The sequence below is a fragment of the Colobus angolensis genome, unplaced genomic scaffold (assembly GCF_000951035.1).
Source record: "Colobus angolensis palliatus isolate OR3802 unplaced genomic scaffold, Cang.pa_1.0 Scaffold401, whole genome shotgun sequence".
NCBI classification, from domain to species: domain Eukaryota; kingdom Metazoa; phylum Chordata; class Mammalia; order Primates; family Cercopithecidae; genus Colobus; species Colobus angolensis.
This window is the reverse complement of record NW_012117389.1, coordinates 339,936-359,638: the sequence shown is the minus strand read 5'-3', so window position 1 is coordinate 359,638 and position 19,703 is coordinate 339,936. Positions and strand designations below refer to the sequence as shown.

The 19,703-nt window shown below is 39.2% G+C and overlaps 1 pseudogene across 1 annotated transcript in view; it reads right to left on the bottom strand.

The window, feature by feature from the left end:
• LOC105521602 overlaps window positions 1-19,703 on the bottom strand; it is a 188,777-nt pseudogene that overhangs the window by 78,873 nt on the left and 90,201 nt on the right. The window contains exons 5-6 of the transcript XR_001003298.1: window positions 15,550-16,139; window positions 14,051-15,225 (exon numbers count right to left, since the gene is read on the bottom strand). The product of XR_001003298.1 is annotated as a zinc finger FYVE domain-containing protein 9-like (transcript). The remainder of the gene's footprint in view (window positions 1-14,050; window positions 15,226-15,549; window positions 16,140-19,703) is intronic.

Sequence of the window (19,703 nt, the reverse complement as noted above, 5' to 3'; positions counted from 1 at the left end):
TTGTCTTAGACCTACTTGTAAAAGTGCATTCTAGGATTTCTACACCATGAAAGATTGTGGTTAAAATGGTCAAGGATGAATGTCAATACATATGCAGGGTATTTCCTCAGAATCAAAAAGACTAATGAAAGAGAAGTTAGGCAGAAAGTAGGTATATATTGCAGAGGTCTGGGAGAAACCTTTCCTCTAGATTATGAAAATTTTTGGAAACTCAGCTTTATTTTCACACGATCTGATCACATTCGATAAAGCTTTTTCATGTGTTTTTACTCCCCAAACTAAAATAAACTGCTTTTGTGGAATATCTTTCTATGAATTCCTTTGAATGCTATCATCATTGATGGTAGATAACAGACTATAATTTCAAATACTAATTTCAAAGCCACCAGTGAGTGGAGTGGCTGCTTAATTGCAAATACCTTAGCAGAACACTGCTGACCTTCTACTATTTAGGATCTTTCAATGCATTTAGGATCTTAGCGGTAAAAATATTTTATAGCAATGAAATATACTCAGGTATAAGTGTACTGATGAGACAGGCATCTAAAATATGAATGAAGGTTTGAATATTCAGTTTTAAATATGTTGATAAAAGAAACTACAAAGAAATGTCATTGATCTAATACTTGTTTGCACATTCTTCAGAGCTATGCCTGAAGCATAATAGGATTTCTACGAACCCAAACAACAAAAGGTGTAAACTGCCTTTTCAATTGCAAACTTTGTTCATTTATTCCATTGGTAAAAGAATGTAAATCTGAAGTCATTTTTTTTGTTAACTGACACCAAGTCTTTCTCATTAAACCTTTTTTTTTTAAAGAAACAAGGGTAAATAAAGGTCAGAATAAAGTCAAGCTTCTTCCCCTGGGGCGGGGGGGGGGAAGTAGTATAAAGAAATTTCAATAAATCGTTCCTGTCAATTAGAATCTGACATTTAAATTAATTCTAGTGCTTGAGGTATTTTAACACACTTACAGTTATGTATAATTCAGGCAAGATAAATATGGGTATTTAAGAATCTCGGCCGGGCGCGGTGGCTCACGCCTGTAATCCCAGCACTTTGGGAGGCCGAGGCGGGCGGATCATGAGGTCAGGAGATCGAGACCACGGTGAAACTCCGTCTCTACTAAAAATACAAAAAATTAGCCGGGCGCGGTGGCGGGCACCTGTAGTCCCAGCTACTCGGGAGGCTGAGGCAGGAGAATCACTTGAACCCAGGAGGCAGAGGTTGTAGTCAGTCAAGACTGTGCCAAGCCTAGGAGACAGAGTGAGACTTGTCCAAAAAAAAAAAGATACTTTGTTCACTGTTATGATCATTACTAAAGAACTAAAGAATAAACAAGATAATCAACAGTGGGTGTTTCATAAATTTTGAACAAATTGTCCAATAGTCAACCTAAAGCCAAAAGGAAGGGAGGGGACCCAGAAGACAGAAGAAAGGAGGGAATGGTGAAAGTGTCAAGTAAAGGCAGAGAAGTAGTGGAGAAAATATTTGTAACTACAGATTTGTTCATTTCTCTCAACTGTTTTAAAACATTATTTCAAGTGAAAAAAAGTCTGATTTTATTAATGTTAAATTCAGTCGCTAGCTGGGCCTGGTACTTGTAACCACAGCTACTCTGGAGGCTGAGGCGGGAGGATCACTTGAGCCCAGGAGTTCGAGACCACCTTGGGCAACATGGGAAACCTCATCTGTACTAAAAATACAAAACTTAGCTGGGCGTGGTGGTGCATTCTTGTAGTCCCAGCTACTTGGGAGGCTGAGGCAGGAGAATCACTTGAACCCAGGAGGCAGAGGTTGTAGTCAGTCAAGACTGTGCCAAGCCTAGGAGACAGAGTGAGACTCTGTCCAAAAAAAAAAAGATACTTTGTTCACTGTTATGATCATTACTAAAGAACTAAAGAATAAACAAGATAATCAACAGTGGGTGTTTCATAAATTTTGAACAAATTGTCCAATAGTCAACCTAAAGCCAAAAGGAAGGGAGGGGACCCAGAAGACAGAAGAAAGGAGGGAATGGTGAAAGTGTCAAGTAAAGGCAGAGAAGTAGTGGAGAAAATATTTGTAACTACAGATTTGTTCATTTCTCTCAACTGTTTTAAAACATTATTTCAAGTGAAAAAAAGTCTGATTTTATTAATGTTAAATTCAGTCGCTAGCTGGGCCTGGTACTTGTAACCACAGCTACTCTGGAGGCTGAGGCGGGAGGATCACTTGACCCCAAGAGTTTCAGACCAGTTTTACCTGCACTTCAAGGTCTTGTCTGTAACTACCTCTAAGCACCAAGACTTCATACCTCAGTTAATTCAGAAATAAATTTATCTGTTCCAGATTGGAGACTAAGGAGACATGACAACAAAACGCAATGTGGGTTCTTACTCTGGACCAAAAACCTACACTGTCCAAAATACAGTGGTCACTAGCTGTGTGTGGCTATTGAACATTTGAAATGTGGATAGTCCAAATTGAGATATGCTCTAAACGCAAAATACACACCAGATTTTGAAAACATAGCATTTTAAAAAGAATGTAAAATATATTTTTAACATTAATTTCATCTGTTTCATTTTACTATTTAAAATATGGCTGGTAGAAAATTTTAAACTATATACAGAGCTGGTCTAGAAATCCAAGCTAAGGAGTTTGTACTTCATCCTCGGAAGCCGTTGTAGGTCCTTGAGTAGGAATGTGAGATTGTTTTTTGGGGGAATTTAGTCTGGCTGTGGCCTGGAAGGTGGCCAGGAGGAAGAGCATATTACAAAAGTCCAGGAGGTAGGTTCTGGACTAAGGTCATGGCTATGGGGCTGGAGACAAAAGATACAAGAGACATTTAGATGGAAATACCAACAGGTCTTTGTTATTTTCTGGATATAGAGGGTGGTGAAGAAAGTAGAATCTCTGTTTCATGGTTTCTCACCTGAAAGACTGAGAGAATTTTGGTCTCCCTGATAGAAATGGAGTAATCACAAAGTTTTAGGAGGGATGAGTTAATATTTTTTAACATTTTATTTTGAAATAATTGCTGACTTACAAAAAAGTTACAAAAGTAGTTCATAGAGTTCTCATACACCCTTCACCCAGCTTTCCCACGTTAACATTTTACACAACCATACTTTATATTTAAAAATCCTTAATTTATGAACTAATCTATAGACAAAATATTACTAGTTTCACATATAATCGATATAAAAATTATTAATAAGATATTTTATATTTTTTGTGGAGGAGATAGTCTTAGAAATCTGGTGTGTATTTCACACTTCCAGCCCATCTCAATTTGCGGCAGCCACATTTCAAGTGTTTAAATAGGCATATGTAGCTAATAAACACAGCATTCCTAGACCATCCACAATCTACTCCCAACCTTTCTTTTCAACATTACCTCCTGCTGTACTGCCAAGAAAACTCTCTGCCCTAGCCAGTTTGTTCTGGGCCAGGATGGCAAAAGGTTGACCTCATGTTCTTATTACCTCCCTCCCACAATCATAATAGACATTAATAATCATTCATATGACACTTACCTGCTGAGTCTCTGAATACTTCCCAATATGATGCCCCAGACAACACCAAAAAACGACTAGAATTGGCACTTAAAATGAAACCCTTTTTCCATCCATTACCTAGTCACTGTCCCCAGCAACATCTAGCTCATTCCTACCTCTAAATTTGCTCCTGCAACTTAGCCAATCTAACAAATTCCTATTTGCCTTGAGAGCCAAACTCAAGTCTCCATTCATACAGTCCTCTCCAGCTCATATTGAACATTTTTTTTTAAATAGACGAGTCTCACTCTGTCACCCAGGCTGGAGTGCAGTGGCACAATTTTGGCTCACTGCAACCTCCGCCTCCCAGGTTCAAGTGATTCTCCTGCCTCAGCCTCCTGAGTAGCTGGGATTACAGGTGTGCACCACCACACCTGGCTAATTTTTGTATTTTTAGTAGAGACGGGTTTTCACCATGTTGGTCAGGCTGGTCTCGAACTCCTGACCTCGTGATCCGCCCGCCTCGGCCTCCCAAAGTGCTGGGATTACAGGCTTGAGCCACTGCGCCCAGCCTCTTTCTTCTAATTTCTTTTTGGTTTCCATCCTGCACATTATTGCTTAGTGTTTATTTCTTCTGCAATGGTTTCATTTAGTTCTGTCTTCCCAATTCTTTGAAGATAGGTACTGTGTTATATTGTTTTTTTTTTTTTTTTTTTGAGAGAAGGAGTCACTTCCTTGTCGAGGCTGGAGTACAGAGGTGCAATAATGGCTCACAGCAGCCTTGAATTCCTGAGCTCAGTTTGATCTTCCCACCTCAGTAGCTGGGACTACAGGCACGCACCACCACACCCAGCTATTATTATTATTATTATTATTATTATTATTGGAGCGCTGGGGGGATCTCTCTTTGTTGCACAGGCTGGAGTTGAACTCCTGGCCTCAAGCAATCCTCCCACCTCAGCCTCCCAAAGTGCTGGGATTATAGGTGTGAGCCACTGCACCTGGCCTGTTATGTATTTTTCTATGCTCACATGGATTGTAGGAGAATGCTGTGCATAAAGTAGATGTTCCATGAAAACTTCTTGGTTGATAGAATGTTTATAACACACATTGTTTTTATGTTTTCTATCAATTACGTTTAAGCCTAGATCTATTTTTTCGTAACCACTGCTCCAAAACCTAAAATGGTCACATGACTGATATCATGAATAGGCAAAATACTTAAATTGGTCTCGTAAATGTTGGCTTAATATAATCCTTTTTTTTTTTTTTTTTTGAGACGGAGGCTCACACTGTCGCCTAGGCTGGAGTGCAGTGGCGCGATCTCAGCTCACTACAACCTCTGCTGCCCAGGTTCAAGTGATTCTCCTGCCTCAGCCTCCAAAGTAGCTGGGATTACAGGCACGTGCCGCCATGCCCGGCAATTTTTTCTTTTTTCTTTTTTGTACTTTTAGTAGAGACTGGGTTTCACCATCTTGACCAGGCTGGTCTTGAACTCCTGACCTAGTGATCCACCTGCCTCGGCCTCCCAAAGTGCTGGGATTACAGGCATGAGCCACTGCGCCCGGCCTTTGCTTAATATAATCTTATGCTCAGTTAGATATTGGTCATCAGGCTCCAGTCCCTGCTCCACTACTTACTAGCATTGTGTTTCAAAGTCAGTCAGTCACATAAACCCTTAGATTTTGTTTTCTCATCAATAAAGTGAGGTTTATAATGCCTTACCTATCTTACATGATTGGTGTGGGTATCAAATGAGGTAGTATAGTATATACATAAAAGCACTAGACATTTGCCGTCAGAGAGGCCTAGGCTTGAATCCAGGCTCTGCCACTTACTGTATATGTCACCTTTATCAACCTATTTGTTTCTCAGTTTACTCATTTGCAAATATAGGCACAATAATATCTAAATCTCAGTGCTATAAGTGACTTGAGGTTTGTGAGGAGTTTAGCACATTGCTGCAGACATTGACGTCACTCAATAAGTGATATACTGTGAATGACGTCAAAGTGCCATGAACAGGTGATTATTATTCATTATTAATCTTACCAAAATAGTTTGATGTGAAAGCAAATAGATAACTATTTTCGACACACTGCATCATTGACTCCTTTCCACTAAATTCAAAAAAAGTCTTCTATGGTAAAGTTTGCAAACATATGTAAGAGTGGAACAGTGATTAGAAATGAACTCCCACCTTATACATGAAATTCTTTATTTGACTTTTTAATAATCGCCATTCTGACTGGCATGAGATGGTATCTTATCGTTGTTTTGATTTGCATTTCTCTAATAAGTGATATTGAGCTTTTTTCATATGTTTGTTGGCCACATAAATGTCTTCTTTTGAGAAGTGTCTGTTCATGTCCTTTGCCCACTTTTTGATGGGATTGTTTGTTTTTTTCTTGTAAATTTCTTTAAGTTCCTTGAAGATTCTGGATATTAGACCTTTGTCCAAGTTTACTTAGATAGTTTGTGAAAAACACCAGGGCTCTAACTTCCATCTTTTGATTTTTTTTTTAATGGAGTCTCGCTCTGTCACCCAGGCTGGAGTGCAGTGGCAGGATCTTGGCTCACTGAAACCTGTGCCTCCTGGGTTCAAGTGATACTCCCACCTCAGCCTCCCAAGTATTTGGGATTATGGGTGCGAACCACCACCCCTGGCTAATTTTGTATTTTTAATAGAGATGGGATTTCACCACATTGGCCAGGCTGGTCTCGAACTCCTGACCTCTGGTGATCCACCCTCCTAAGCTTCCCAGAGTGCTAGGATTACAGGCATGAGCCACCGTGCCCAGCCTTGATTTTTAAGACTGTATTCTTTCCATTGCACCATGTCTCGTCAGGTGGATAGACATCCAAGAAAGACACCATTCTTTCTTCAGGACTGTGTAAGGCAGAAGTGAAAAGATTTAGAAAAAAACTTCAAATTGTATACTTTGATACTGAACGTATACAGAAAATAACAATTCTTTAGTCAGATCCCATATGTTCATGAGCAGTCACTTGGACCAAACCTATAGGAGAAAATAAAACTGGCATAAATGTATACCACTTGTCATTGACTGACGCCTCCCACATCTTTTGCAACTGAATTATGTGACATGATGTATGGGTCTTATAAAAACACTTATTCCAAATCATTTACATTAGCTGTCGAGTCCTCGTGATAGTGATGGACTAAATGTCTTTAGAGACATGTGCAAGTTAGACTATGCACAAACTGACCTTGCATGTTTTCTCATTGCAAAAGCAGATATAATAACATCAGCCTCCTGCTTATATTTATATGATAAAGTCCATCCAATTAGTATTTTTTCACAAGCATGGTGACTCTGTGAGAGCAAAGAGATTGTTGTCCATTTTGTTTACTGCTCTGCTCCATTGCCTAGAAGAACAGGTGGTATTTTCTGAGTCCCAGTTTCATATTTAGATTTCCTTCTTATCTTGACTTAATTCAATAATAGTTAAAAGGAGTCTATAATGTAATTATTGCATAAAAATAAGCAAAGTACCCAAGCTGAAACTGTACACTAGAGATTTTCTCATTTTCTCATGAACTTATTGAGCCCTCACAGCAATTAGAGACCTTTCCAGGACTTTCTTAAGACGTAGTACTTTTATGATTTTTTTTTTTTTTTTTTGAAATGGAGTCTCGCTCTGTCACCCAGTCTGGAGTGCAGTGATGCAGTCTCGGCTCACTGCAGGCTCCGCCTCCCGGGTTCACGCCATTCTCCTGCCTCAGCCTCCCAAGTAGCTGGGACTACAGGAGCCCGCCACCACTCCCAGCTAATATTTTGTATTTTTAGTAGAGATGGGGTTTCACCATGTTAGCCAGGATGGTCTCGATCTCCTGACCTTGTGATCTGCCCACCTTGGCCTCCCAAAGTGCTGGGATTACAGGCATGAGCCACTGTGCCCGGCCACTTTTATGATTCTTAATCAGAAACTCCAATCAATGAGGAAGTGGGTCCAGAGTCTGTCCTGACTCACATTCTTCCACGTGTTTTCTCTCTCTTTAAACAGTGAAACTAGTAATGGGAAAAATGTCTAATTGCATCTTTTTTTTTTTTTTTTTTTTTTTTTTTTTTTTTTTTTTTTTTTTTTTTTTTTTTTTTTTTTTTTTTTTTTTTTTTTTTTTGAGATGGAGTCTTGCTCTGTCACCCGGACTGGAGTGCAGTGGCCGGATCTCAGCTCACTGCAAGCTCCGCCTCCCGGGTTCAAGCCATTCTCCTGCCTCAGCCTCCCGAGTAGCTGGGACTACAGGCACCCGCCACCTCGCCCGGCTAGTTTTTTGTATTTTTTAGTAGAGACGGGGTTTCACAGTGTTAGCCAGGATGGTCTCGATCTCCTGACCTCGTGAACTGCCCGTCTCGGCCTCCCAAAGTGCTGGGATTACAGGCTTGAGCCACCGCGCCCGGCCTAATTGCATCTTTTATATAGCACCTTATTATATAAAGCAATGAATTCTAAATGAAGTCAAGTGAATTCTAAACATGAAGCAATAAAGTGTTTAGTAAAACCATGAGGAACCCACAGAATGCAAAAGCTATTTATAAATAGGATTTTTGTTTCTTTTCTCTTTTTTTGTGGCACCTGATGTTACAAATGTGATTAATCTCACATAATTCTATCATATTTAAACTAGAAGCATAGAGTAGAACAAAGGGAAGAATACTAAATAAGATAGTGTGGTACTTAGGATGGGAACTGGAAGCTAGCAGTGGGAGGGGAGGTGGAGCGATGGGAGGAGCAGCTTTGCAAGTGGTTCATAAATAATGGCCTGTATCCCATCTGACAACATATAAAAATAAAAGAGAGTAATACAGTTTGTTACTGTTTAGAAATGAAATGAAATTTTAAAACGTTTCAAATGAGCAATTTTCTCCTCACATTAGTACTCTGGGGACTGATAAGGCTTTTTCTTTTGTCTCTTCCGGTTGCCTTGAATGGTGATCAGCAATGCATGATCAGCCAAGTAGCATCAGCTCTAATGCTATCATCATATGCCAGCCAGAGGGAATGTGAAAGGGGAAATGGGATTTGCCACTGCAAATACCATCTCGATTAATAAATATCTGAGACACACCAAGAGAGAACAAAATCTATCTTCCTCTTTTTGCATGCACCATGCCTTTTCAGTTATATTACTTGATAATAAACCCTCTTTTACAGCCTGTTGTGTTTCCACGCAGCTGACAAGCAGATCAAATCTCCCCAAAAGGGTCATGTTAATCACCGTTTCAAACAGCTATCTAAAAAAATGCATTCTAACATGCCTTTGCAAAGGTATAATTCAAATGATTACCTCATGTGTTCCAAAGGGGAATCGGGTGCTGTCCTGTTTCCATAGCACTCAATTTCACAACATTTTGCAAAACTGCTCTGTGAGATATCTTCCTTCAAGAGTAGCAATATCACAGTCATAACTTTCTAAATTTGGGCCTGCAGTAATGACAGACTTTGAATGAATGCTTTCCTATGGTATGGGAAGGAAGAAAAAGTTCAAAAAATTAGACTTTTCTCAGCTCTAAGCTACACTAAGCTGCCTTGTCTTCCTTTTTACCTATGTGAAATGCGTATCCTTTGACGGGAATGGAAGGCCAAAATTCACTCTGCTTTCTGCACTGGCTGTTGTTTGAATATTTTTATAATGATTACTTTTAAAATCATAAAAGAAATAGAGAATATATGTTTTAAGAATATATGTCTTTGTGTACACATTATCCTTACCCACGATAGAATCCTGTCTCAAGGAGGCAAAATGATAGTGAAGAGACATGAGTTCAAATTCAAAGTCTGCCAGTAACTAGTTTTGTGATCTATGACTTGTTATTAAACTCTCCAAGTCCAAATTTCCTGATTGGCTACTGAAAAGGTCTCCAGAGACTTCTCCTGCTCTTTAAAACAAAAGGTAGTAAATAACTTCTGGACAAAAAAGAAGGCATTTGTCTTCTACATGTTGAGTTTCTAGATGTACTTTAACTTGAAATTTAAAGATTTTTCATGTTACATGTTTGTTATTCGGGAATTTTAAAATCCAGTTTTATATTCAGTTATTTCAAATGAATTACAATTCAGTTTGATGATCAACTATTTTTTTTTTTTGAGACTGAGTCTCGCTCTGTCACCCAGGCTGGAGTGCAGTGGCATGATCTCGGCTCACCACAAGCTCCGCCTCCCGAGTTCACACCATTCTCCTGCCTCAGCCTCCCGAGTAGCTGGGACTACAGGCGCCCGCCACTTTGCCCGGCTAATTTTTTGTATTTTTAGTAGAGACGGGGTTTCACCATGGTCTCGATCTCCTGACCTTGTGATCCGCCCGCCTCGGCCTCCCAAAGTGCTGGGATTACAGGCGTGAGCCACCGCGCCCAGCCTTCTCATATCTTATATATTCAACATGGCTGTTCATCTAGTTCTCTGTGAAGTGTCTGAGAACTATATCCAGAAGACCTAACCAGGAAAAGCCAGTAAGTTCCAAGAAAACAAAACAAAAATAACCTCCCAAACATGATCCTGAGCCTAGCCAAAAGCATACAAGTTTCTGAACGCTTAAACTGTACAAAGATTTTCTTAAGTAAGTAAATGTTGTTGTTGTTATCCTTTCCTTTATGATTTCAGAGTTTTCTGAGGAAATATTCCTTTTTTAAGATGTTGTGGTTATACTCAGTTAATACAGTCTACAGCTCTCTAAATATTCTCTCTTGCATTCCACATCACAGGTCTTCAGAGAGAGATATATATATATGTATATATATATAGACACACATACACATATATATATCTTCAGATACATTTATAGGTGTGTGCGTATGTGTGTGTATATATGTATGTGTACGTATGTATATGTGTGTGTATATATACTCCTTAATGTAAAGAGCAAAAATATGTCTACGTTACATAATAGGCAAAATATGGCTGGCCTGTATTTTTATTTTTGTGCATGTAAATAGCAGCAGTTACAAAAAGCAACTTAAACTGACCATCTGAGACATCATAAAATGTGTCAGACTGTTAGAAAGCAAAGTGTAGAGTGTATTTACTAGATATGTTTGACCATGAAAGGTTTAGTGAGTTCCAGAATAAAGGAATGCCTCTCATGCAAGTCTTAAACAAGAGCCAATCCAAATACTTTGATTGGAAGTCTGGTATGCGTGTTTATTTTTAACATTTGACTTCAAGTGCCTAAGATGTGGATGAAATATGGAATTGATTTTTTCTTTGACAAACTTTTGTTACTGTGACTTAGGTTGTAGTACTTATTCTTTTGCAAGATGCCTATGACTCAATGGTTAGACATGGACTCTTTTAACTTTTAGCAGTTTACTTTTGCATAATATATTAAAACTAACCAGTGTTAATTTCCTTGTTCTTCACAATGCATTAAACTTAGAGGCAAACTAGACTCTAGAGTCTTGATCTAGCTAAAAAAAAATAAAAAACTAAAAATAAATGTTTTAACTGAAGATCCAATAGTGAACAAAATAAACACATTTCCTACTGGTAAACAAAGAGCACATGCAGAAGACCTGTGGCTGGGTCAAATTGATCTGTTATAGACTTTCAGACTCTCATAATATACAGTCATGCATTGCTTAAGAACAGGAGTACCTTCTGAAAAATGCATCATTAGGCAGTTTTTGTCATTGTGTGAATATCACAGAGTGTCCTTAGGCAAACCTAGATGGTATATGGTGTGACTCCTAGGCTACGAACCTGTACATCATGTTACTGCACTGAATACTGTAGGCAATTGTAACACAATGGTATTTGTGTATCTAAACATTTCTAAACATAAAAAAATGTAATGCATTGTGCTATAACAATATGACAGCTAAGCTATCACTAGACTACAGGAATTTTTCAGCTTCATTATCATCTTATGAAACTACCACCACATATATGGTCCATGTGTGACTGTATTTTGTTGTACCACTTATCAAAGTTGAAACTTTACATTTAGGTGTGTAATTAATTAATGCAGAATGCTATTAAGAGACTTCAATGATATCTTAAGGATTTTAGTCTTCACAGCTAACATCATACTTAACCATGAAAAGCTGAAAGCGGCCGGGTGCAGTGGCTCACGCCTGTAATTCCAGCACTTTTAGAGGCCAAGGTGAGTGGATCACCTGAGGTCAGGAGTTCGAGACCAGCCTGGTAAACATGGTGAAACCCTGTCTCTACTAAAAATACAAAATTAGCCAGGCATGATGGCACATACCTGTAATCCCAGCTACTTGAAAGGCTAGGCAGGAGAATCACTTGAACTCAGGAGACAGAGGTTCCAGTGAGCCAAGAGCATGCCATTGCACTCCAGCCTGGGCAACAAGAGCAAAACTCCATCAAAAAAAGAAAGAAGGAAAGAAAGGAAGGAAGGGAGGGAGGGAGGGAGCGGAGAAAAAAAGAAGAAGAAGAAGGAGGAAGAGGAGGAGGAGGAGAAGAAGAAGAAGAAGAGAAAGAAAGAAGAAGAAGAAGAAAGAAGAAAGAAAGAAAGAAAGAAAGAAAGAAGGAAAGAAGGAAAGAAAGAAAGAAAGAAAGAAAGAAAGGAAGGAAGGAAGGAAGGAAGGAAGGAAGGAAGGAAGGAAGGAAGGAAGGAAGAAAGAAAGAAAGAAAGAAAGAAAAGCTGAAAGCTTTTCTTCTAAGATCAGGAACAAGACAAGGATGCCCAATCTTAATTCTATTCAATATAATACAGGAAGTCCTCACCAGAGCAATTAGGCAAAAAAAAAAAAAAAAAAAAGCAAAGAAAAAGAAAAAGAAAAGGCATCCAAATTGCAAAGCAAAAAGTTCAGTTCTCTTGGTTTGCAGATAATACACCCTTATATACAGAACACCTAAAGACTATTAGAACAAATTTAAAAATTCGGTAAAATTGCTGGATACAAAATCATCGTACAAAAATCAGCAGTGTTTCCATACACTAACAACAAATACCTGAAAAATAAGAAAATAACCCCATTTACAAAAGCATTAAAAAACTTAGAAATACATTTAAGAAACAAGGTAAAATTTCTGTCTACTGAAAACTATAAAAATACCGATGAAAGAAATAGAAGAAAAGACAAATATTTCACATATGTGATTCAGAAGAATTAATATTGTTAAAGTGTCCATGGTGCCCAAAGCAACCTACATATTCAATGCAATCTCCAGCAAAATTCAAATAATATTTTTCAAAGAAATAGGAAAAAAAATCCTAAAATTCACATAAAACCACACAAACAAAAAAAACCCGAATACCCAAAGCAATTGCAAACAAAAAGAGTAAAGCTAGAGGCATCACAATACCTGATTCCAAAATATACCAAAAAGCTATTGTAATCAAAATAGCATAGTACTGGCATAAAAACAGGCAAATAGACCAAAGGAGTAGAATAGATAGCTCAGAAATCAATCCTCACATTTACAGTCAGTTGATCTTCAACAAAGGTGCCAAGAACACACAATGGGGTAGAGAGAGTCTCTTCAGTAAGTGGTGTTGGGAAAGCTGGATATCCACATGCAGAAGAATGAAATTGGACCCTTATATCTCATCACATACAAAAACCAAGTCAAAATGAATTAAAGACATAAAGGTTAAGGTCTGAACCCATAAAACTACTTGAAGAAAACAGAGAAAAAGCTTCTTGATGCTGATTTTAGCATTTTTTTAATATCACCCAAAAAGCATAGACAACAAAAGCAAAAATAGACAAATGGGATTGCATCAAACTAAAAAGCTTCTGTGCAGAAAGGAAACAATCAAAAGAGTAAAGTGGCAACCTACAAACTGGGAGAAAAATTTGCAAACCATATATCTGATAAGGGGTTTATATCCAAAATTTATAGGAAACTTAAAGAATTCAATAGCAAGAAAACAACCAAATTGGAAGTAGGGCAAAGGACCCAAATAGACATTTCTTAAAAGAAGATATAAAAATGGCCACCAGGTATATGAAAAAAATAAAAAACTCAATATAACTAATCATCAAGAAAATGTAAATTAAAACCACAGTGATATATCACTTCACACCTGTTAGAATGGCTTCTCTTAAAAATATAAAAGATAAGTATTGGTGAGAATATAGAGAAAAGGGAACCCTAGAACACTTTGATGGGAATGTAAATTAGTAGAGCCATTATGGAAAATAGTATGAAGGCTTCTCAAAAAATTAAAAATAGAACTACAATATGATTCAGCAATTCCACTACTTGGCATATATCTAGAAATTAAACCAGTATGTTGATGGGATATCTGCACTTTTATGCTTATTTCAGCATTATCTACAATAGCCAAGGTATGGAATTAACCTCAATGTCTGTCAACAGATGAATAGATTGAGAAAATGTGAGATTTTATACACACACACACAAAGCTTTATAAAATAAGAAAATTCTGTCATTTGTGATAACATGGATGAACTTGAAGTATATTATGCTAAGTGAAATAAGCCAGGCAAAGAAAAACCAGTATCTTCCAGGGAGTTATAATCTTTTTGCTAGTGGAGGGTGTTGCCTCAATGTTGACGGCAGCTGACTGATCAGGATGCTAGTTGCTGATGGTTGAGACGGCTGTGGCAACTTTTAAAAATAACAATGAGTTCCATGACGACAGAGCCCTCACTGAGCTGGCAGGCCCCTCCATGGATCACCGGCACCAAGGCGCTGTCCAGATCATTCATGTACTGCGAGGGAAGGTGCTGGCCATTTCTCCCTGCTTGATAGCCGACCTGATCTGAGTCAAGCGTCACACGTAGTCCCAGTTTGGTCATTCCATCTTCCTTCAGAAGCTTCAGGTGAGGACAGAGAGCAAGGCAAAAAGCCTTGGTAACATGCTCAGTCAATCTACTGTGATCTGCAGGATCACTGAGGCAATTGTGCTAGTCATCATTTTCTAGGAAAAACACCTCTGTCCATCTGATGACTTTTCCATTTGCTTTACATTCTGATCCGTGGAGTATCTTCACATTTGTTATAGTCTCCATGGACTTCCCATCTATAGGACTTACGACACCCTTGCTAACGTTCTTGTCATCATCCACCCATTGGATGTGGATGTGTTCCTGGGGATCCTCTGCGTCTGCCTTCCCACAGGTGATGCTGAAGTCTTTCATCTCTCGCAGTGCCTACCTCAAGGAATCCATGTTCTCTGCAGTGATCTGGACCATAATGCCATCTTCCATAATACTGGACTTGGCAAGGTATCCGGAAGAGGATTTCAGAGTGCCACTGAACACAAAGAAACTGGCACCAGTCACTTTTCTGGGCTGATTGTGAATACTGATAGCCTGGGTCTGATCATTTCCATCATCATTCTGCACATACACAAGATGAGAATCTGCCTTTTCATTGAAGCAGGCACCTCCTGCCAGGACATGCTCACTGGATTTGTTCATGGCTTTCATAATCTCATTTTATCTGTTGCTGGGAATTTTTATGCCGGTTTTCTAAACTTCCATATCAACCACCAACCTTGAACTACTGACAAGGTATACTGATAATTTCTGAACTCTGCAAGAAGATTCATGATGATATGCCCCATCTCTCCAAACAATGGCTTCTGAGATCTGACACTGAATAGTGGGCATGGATAAAATCGATATTCAGCTCCAAGTCTCAACATCAGATGGATAGGAAACACTTTAGCCCTAGGAGTTTGCCATTTCTGGATAAGAATCCCAAAGAAGTAAGGTGGGGTTGGGAGTACTAGGTCTTGCAATGACTGGTGGGTAGATGTCACATATAAGAATCCACCATGTGTCCGGGTGTGGTGGCTCAAGCCTGTAATCCCAGCACTTTGGGAGGCCAAGGCGGGAGGATCACGAGGTCAGGAGATCAAGACCATCCTGGCTAACACAGTGAAACCCCGTCTCTACTAAAAATATATATATAAAAAAAATTAGCCGGGCATGGTGGCAGGCGCCTGTAGTCCCAGCTACTCAGGAGGTTGGGGCAGGAGAATAGCATGAACCTGGGAGGCGGACCTTGCAGTGAGCCGAGATCACGCCATTGCACTCCAACCTGGGTGACAGAGCAAGACCCCATCTCAAAAAAAAAAAAAAAAAGAAAAGAATCCACCATGTTTTTTACTGCCAAGGAAACATTGACTAAAGAAGGAGTGTCCCAAGTTGCCCACCACATTCCCTGCCAGAGCATCCTGATAAAGTCACACAAAGTGATTAAAGATATCCTTTGGCAAACACTTTCCATCCGGTAGACACTGTAGAAGAATGACTATCTCATACTGACCCACTGCATGCATTCCCTTGGTTGTAAAACACCAGCACTTCCTGTTCATATAATTTACAATTTTAAGCATTGACAACAAATTTGCATTTAAAACAAATACAAGTGGGTCAGGGCCAACATCCTCCAACTGCTGCATTACTGAAATAAATCTGTGATGGTTTCTCTTCCACATTATAGTCTCCTTTTACACCAGTGGAGATGAGAATAGGAAGAAGGCCATCTTCAGGAATAAGGCTCATTGCACTTCCAGCAGGACTTCTGACCTGAGTTATACTGCCAGAGAATAGAGGAATATCCGTCTTTGCTGGTAGAGGACGAGTTACTGAGTTACTGGCTTGACTGGGTCGTGTGACACAGCTAGGGTTCCTGCAGAGGAAGTTCCATTCATTGTTAATTTGGCTGCATCAGCAACATCTCTTTTGCTATTTCCACCACATCTCAAGTTACTTCATCCACTGACTTCTTGACCCTCTCAGTCAACCATAGTGATTGGAATCAGCTACTTCAAAACTCCAGTTAATGTAATATTTTAACTTCCTCCCATGAATCACAAATTTATTTACTTAACGGCATCTAGAATGGTGAATAAGGAAAACCAGAGGTTTTTCTTTTACTTTACCCAGATTCATCACAGGAATCACACTCTATTATAGCTACATATAGCCTTATAAAATATATTTCTTAAGACTTGAAAGTCGGCCGGGCGTGGTGGTTCAAGCTTGTAATCCCAGCACTTTGGGAGGCTGAGACGGGCGGATCACGAGGTCAGGAGATCGAGACCATCCTGGCTAACACGGTGAAACCCCGTCTCTACTAAAAATACAAAAAATTAGCCGGGCGAGGTGGCGGGCGCCTGTAGTCCCAGCTACTCGGGAGGCTGAGGCAGGAGAATGGCGAAAACCCGGGAGGCGGAGCTTGCAGTGAGCTGAGATCCGACCACTGCACTCCAGCCTGGGTGACAGAGCGAGACTCTGTCTCAAAAAAAAAAAAAAAAAAAAAAAAAAGACTTGAAAGTCAAAATATCCCCTTGATCCATGGGCTACAGAATGGATGTTGTGTTAGCAGGCAGTAAAACAATATTCATCTTCTTGTACACCTCTACCAGAGCTCTTGAGTGTATTGTCAATGAACAACAACAATATTTTGAAAGGAATCTTGTTTTTTCTGAGCAGTAGGTCTCAACAGTGGACTTAAAATAATCAGTAAACCATGCTGTAAACAAATGTGCTGTCATCCATGCTTTATTGTTCCATTTATACAGTACAAGTAGAGTTGATTTAATGTGATTCTTAAGGGCTCCAGAATTTTTGAAATGGTAAATGAGCATTGGCTTCAACTTAAAGTCACCAGTTGCATTAGTTTCTAACAAAAGAATCAGCCTGTCCTTTGAAACCAGGCATTGACTTCTACTGTCTAGTTATGAAAGACTTAGATGATATCTTTCTATATAAGGCTGTTCCATCTATATTGAAAATCTGTTGTTAATGTAGTCACCTTCCTCAGTTTTCTTAGATAGATCTTCTGGATAACTTGCTCCAGCTTCTACATCAGCATTTGTTGCTTACTTTGTACTTTTATGTTATGGACATGGCTTCTTTCCTTAAACTTCATGAAGCAACGTCTGCTAACTTCCATCTTTTCTTCTGCAGCTTCCTCACTTCTCTCAGACTTCATAGAATTGAAGAGAGTTAGGGCCTCGGCCTTGATTAGGTTTTAGGTTAAGGGAGTGTTGTGGCTGGTTTGATCTTCTATCCAGACCACTAAAACTTTCTTTATATCAACAATAAGGCTGTTTTGCTTTCTTATTATTTGTGCATTCATGGGAGTAGCACTTTTAATTTCCTTCAAGAACTTTTACTTTGCATCCACAATATGGCTAATGCAAGAAGCCTAGCTTTTGGCCTATATTGGCTTTCAACTTGCCCTCCTCACTAAGCTTAATCATTTTTAGATTTTGACTTAAAGTGAGAGACTTGAGACTCTTCTCTTTAACTTGAACACTTCAAGGCAATTGTAAGGTCATTAATTGGGCTAATTTCAATATTGTTCTGTCTCAGGAAATACGGAGTCCCTGAGGAGATGGATAGAGAGGAGAGAATGGCCAGTTGGTGGAGCAGTCAGAACACCTACAACATTTATTGGTTAAGTTTGTTGTCCCATATGGGCACTGTTTATGGTGCCCCAAAACAATTAAAATAGTAACATCTAAGATCACTGACCACAGATCTTCATAACAGATATAACAGTAATAAAAAAGTATGAAGTATTGTTATAATTTTTTTTCTTTTTTGAGATGGAGTCTCACTCTGTCACCCAGGTTGGAGTGCAGCAGTGTGATCTCGGCTGACTGAAGCCTCTGCCTCCCGAGTTCAAGTGATTCTCCTGCCTCAGTCTCCCAAGTAGCTGGGATTACAGGTGCTTCCCACCATGCCTGGCTAATTTTTGTATTTTTAGTAGAGATGGGGTTTTACCATGTTGGCCAGGCTAGTCCCGAACTCCTGACCTTAAGTGATCTACCCGCCACAGCCTTCCAAAGTGCTGGAATTACAGGCATGAGCCACTGCACCTGGTCTGTTGTGATAGTTACCAAAATGTAAGACAGAGACATGAAGTGAGCACATGCTTAGGAAAAATATTGCTGATAGACTTGCTCGATGCAGGATTTCCACAAAACTTCAACTTATTTTAAAAAATGCAAAATCTACAAAATGAAATGAAGCAAATAAAATGAAGTATGACTATACTAAAAACCATTGAATTGTACAACTTAAATGGCTGTGTTTTATAATACCTGAATTAAATCTCAGTAAAGCTGTTACCAAAGAAAGTCTACTGCAATAGCTTGACTGAGTTGCTACTAATAAAGATGGAGATAAGTGGATGAATTTGAGAGGTATTTTCAAGGTAAAATCAACAGGACATGTTGATGAATTTGATGTGGAAGTTGAGAGGAAGGAAAGTATTGAAGATGACTCAAATTCCTACTTACACAACTGTAAGTAGCTGTTTTGGTACTCTGATACAAAACACGAGGAGGAGCAAGTCTGAGAAGAAATCTAAGTTCACACTCAGGCCAGTTCAATTTCAGATGCCCTTGAGATATCTCAGTGGAGATGTTGAGTTGGACATAAGGGTTTAAGGTTCATGGGAGAAACCTGGGTTGGAGATATAAATCTTTATTTATGCTCCAGAGACACACTGAGCATGAAGATATTGTAAGCCATGGGAATGGATTAAATCATTCAGAGAAAGAGTATTGAGTGGGATGGTAAAAATATCTAGAACAGTGCCCTGGTGAACTTCAATGCTTAATAACCAAGTAAAGGAGGATAAATCTGCAAAGGAGCAATACAAAAGTGGGTAAATAAAATAAGGGGACTGCAGTTTCATAAAAGGCAAGGGCAAAATGTACTTCAAGAAGGAAGGGAAGATTGCCTGTATCAAATGCTACTGAGGGATTGAATAAGATAAGGACTGAAAATTATTTGTTAGACTTAGTGACTTTATTGTCATTGGTGACCTTAGTGAGAACTATTTTAGCAGAGTGGTGTGGGTGGAAGTGTCAAGGACCATACAGTCAAAAGACTCACTATTGTATTAGGGCTGGGGGAGCTGGGGAAAGAAATTATTCATAAATGTGTAGGGAGAACATGCTACTGTGATAAATATCAATGATTATTGACATATGTTTATTGAATTTCATATGCAGGTTCTTCATGTCAAAACATCATATTTGTATGCTTTCATAGGATTATCATGTTAGAAATGCTATGCCATGAAATAGCCCACAACCTGCCTTGGAGGTCTTTATAGACCACTCATGTGTTTCAAGCATCTGTGTTTAAGAAATCTATGCATCAGGCTGGGCGCGGTGGCTCAAGCCTGTAATCCCAGCACTTTGGGAGGCCGAGGTGGGTGGATCATGAGGTCAGGAGATCGAGACCATCCTGGCAGAAATGCTATGCCATGAAATAGCCCACAACCTG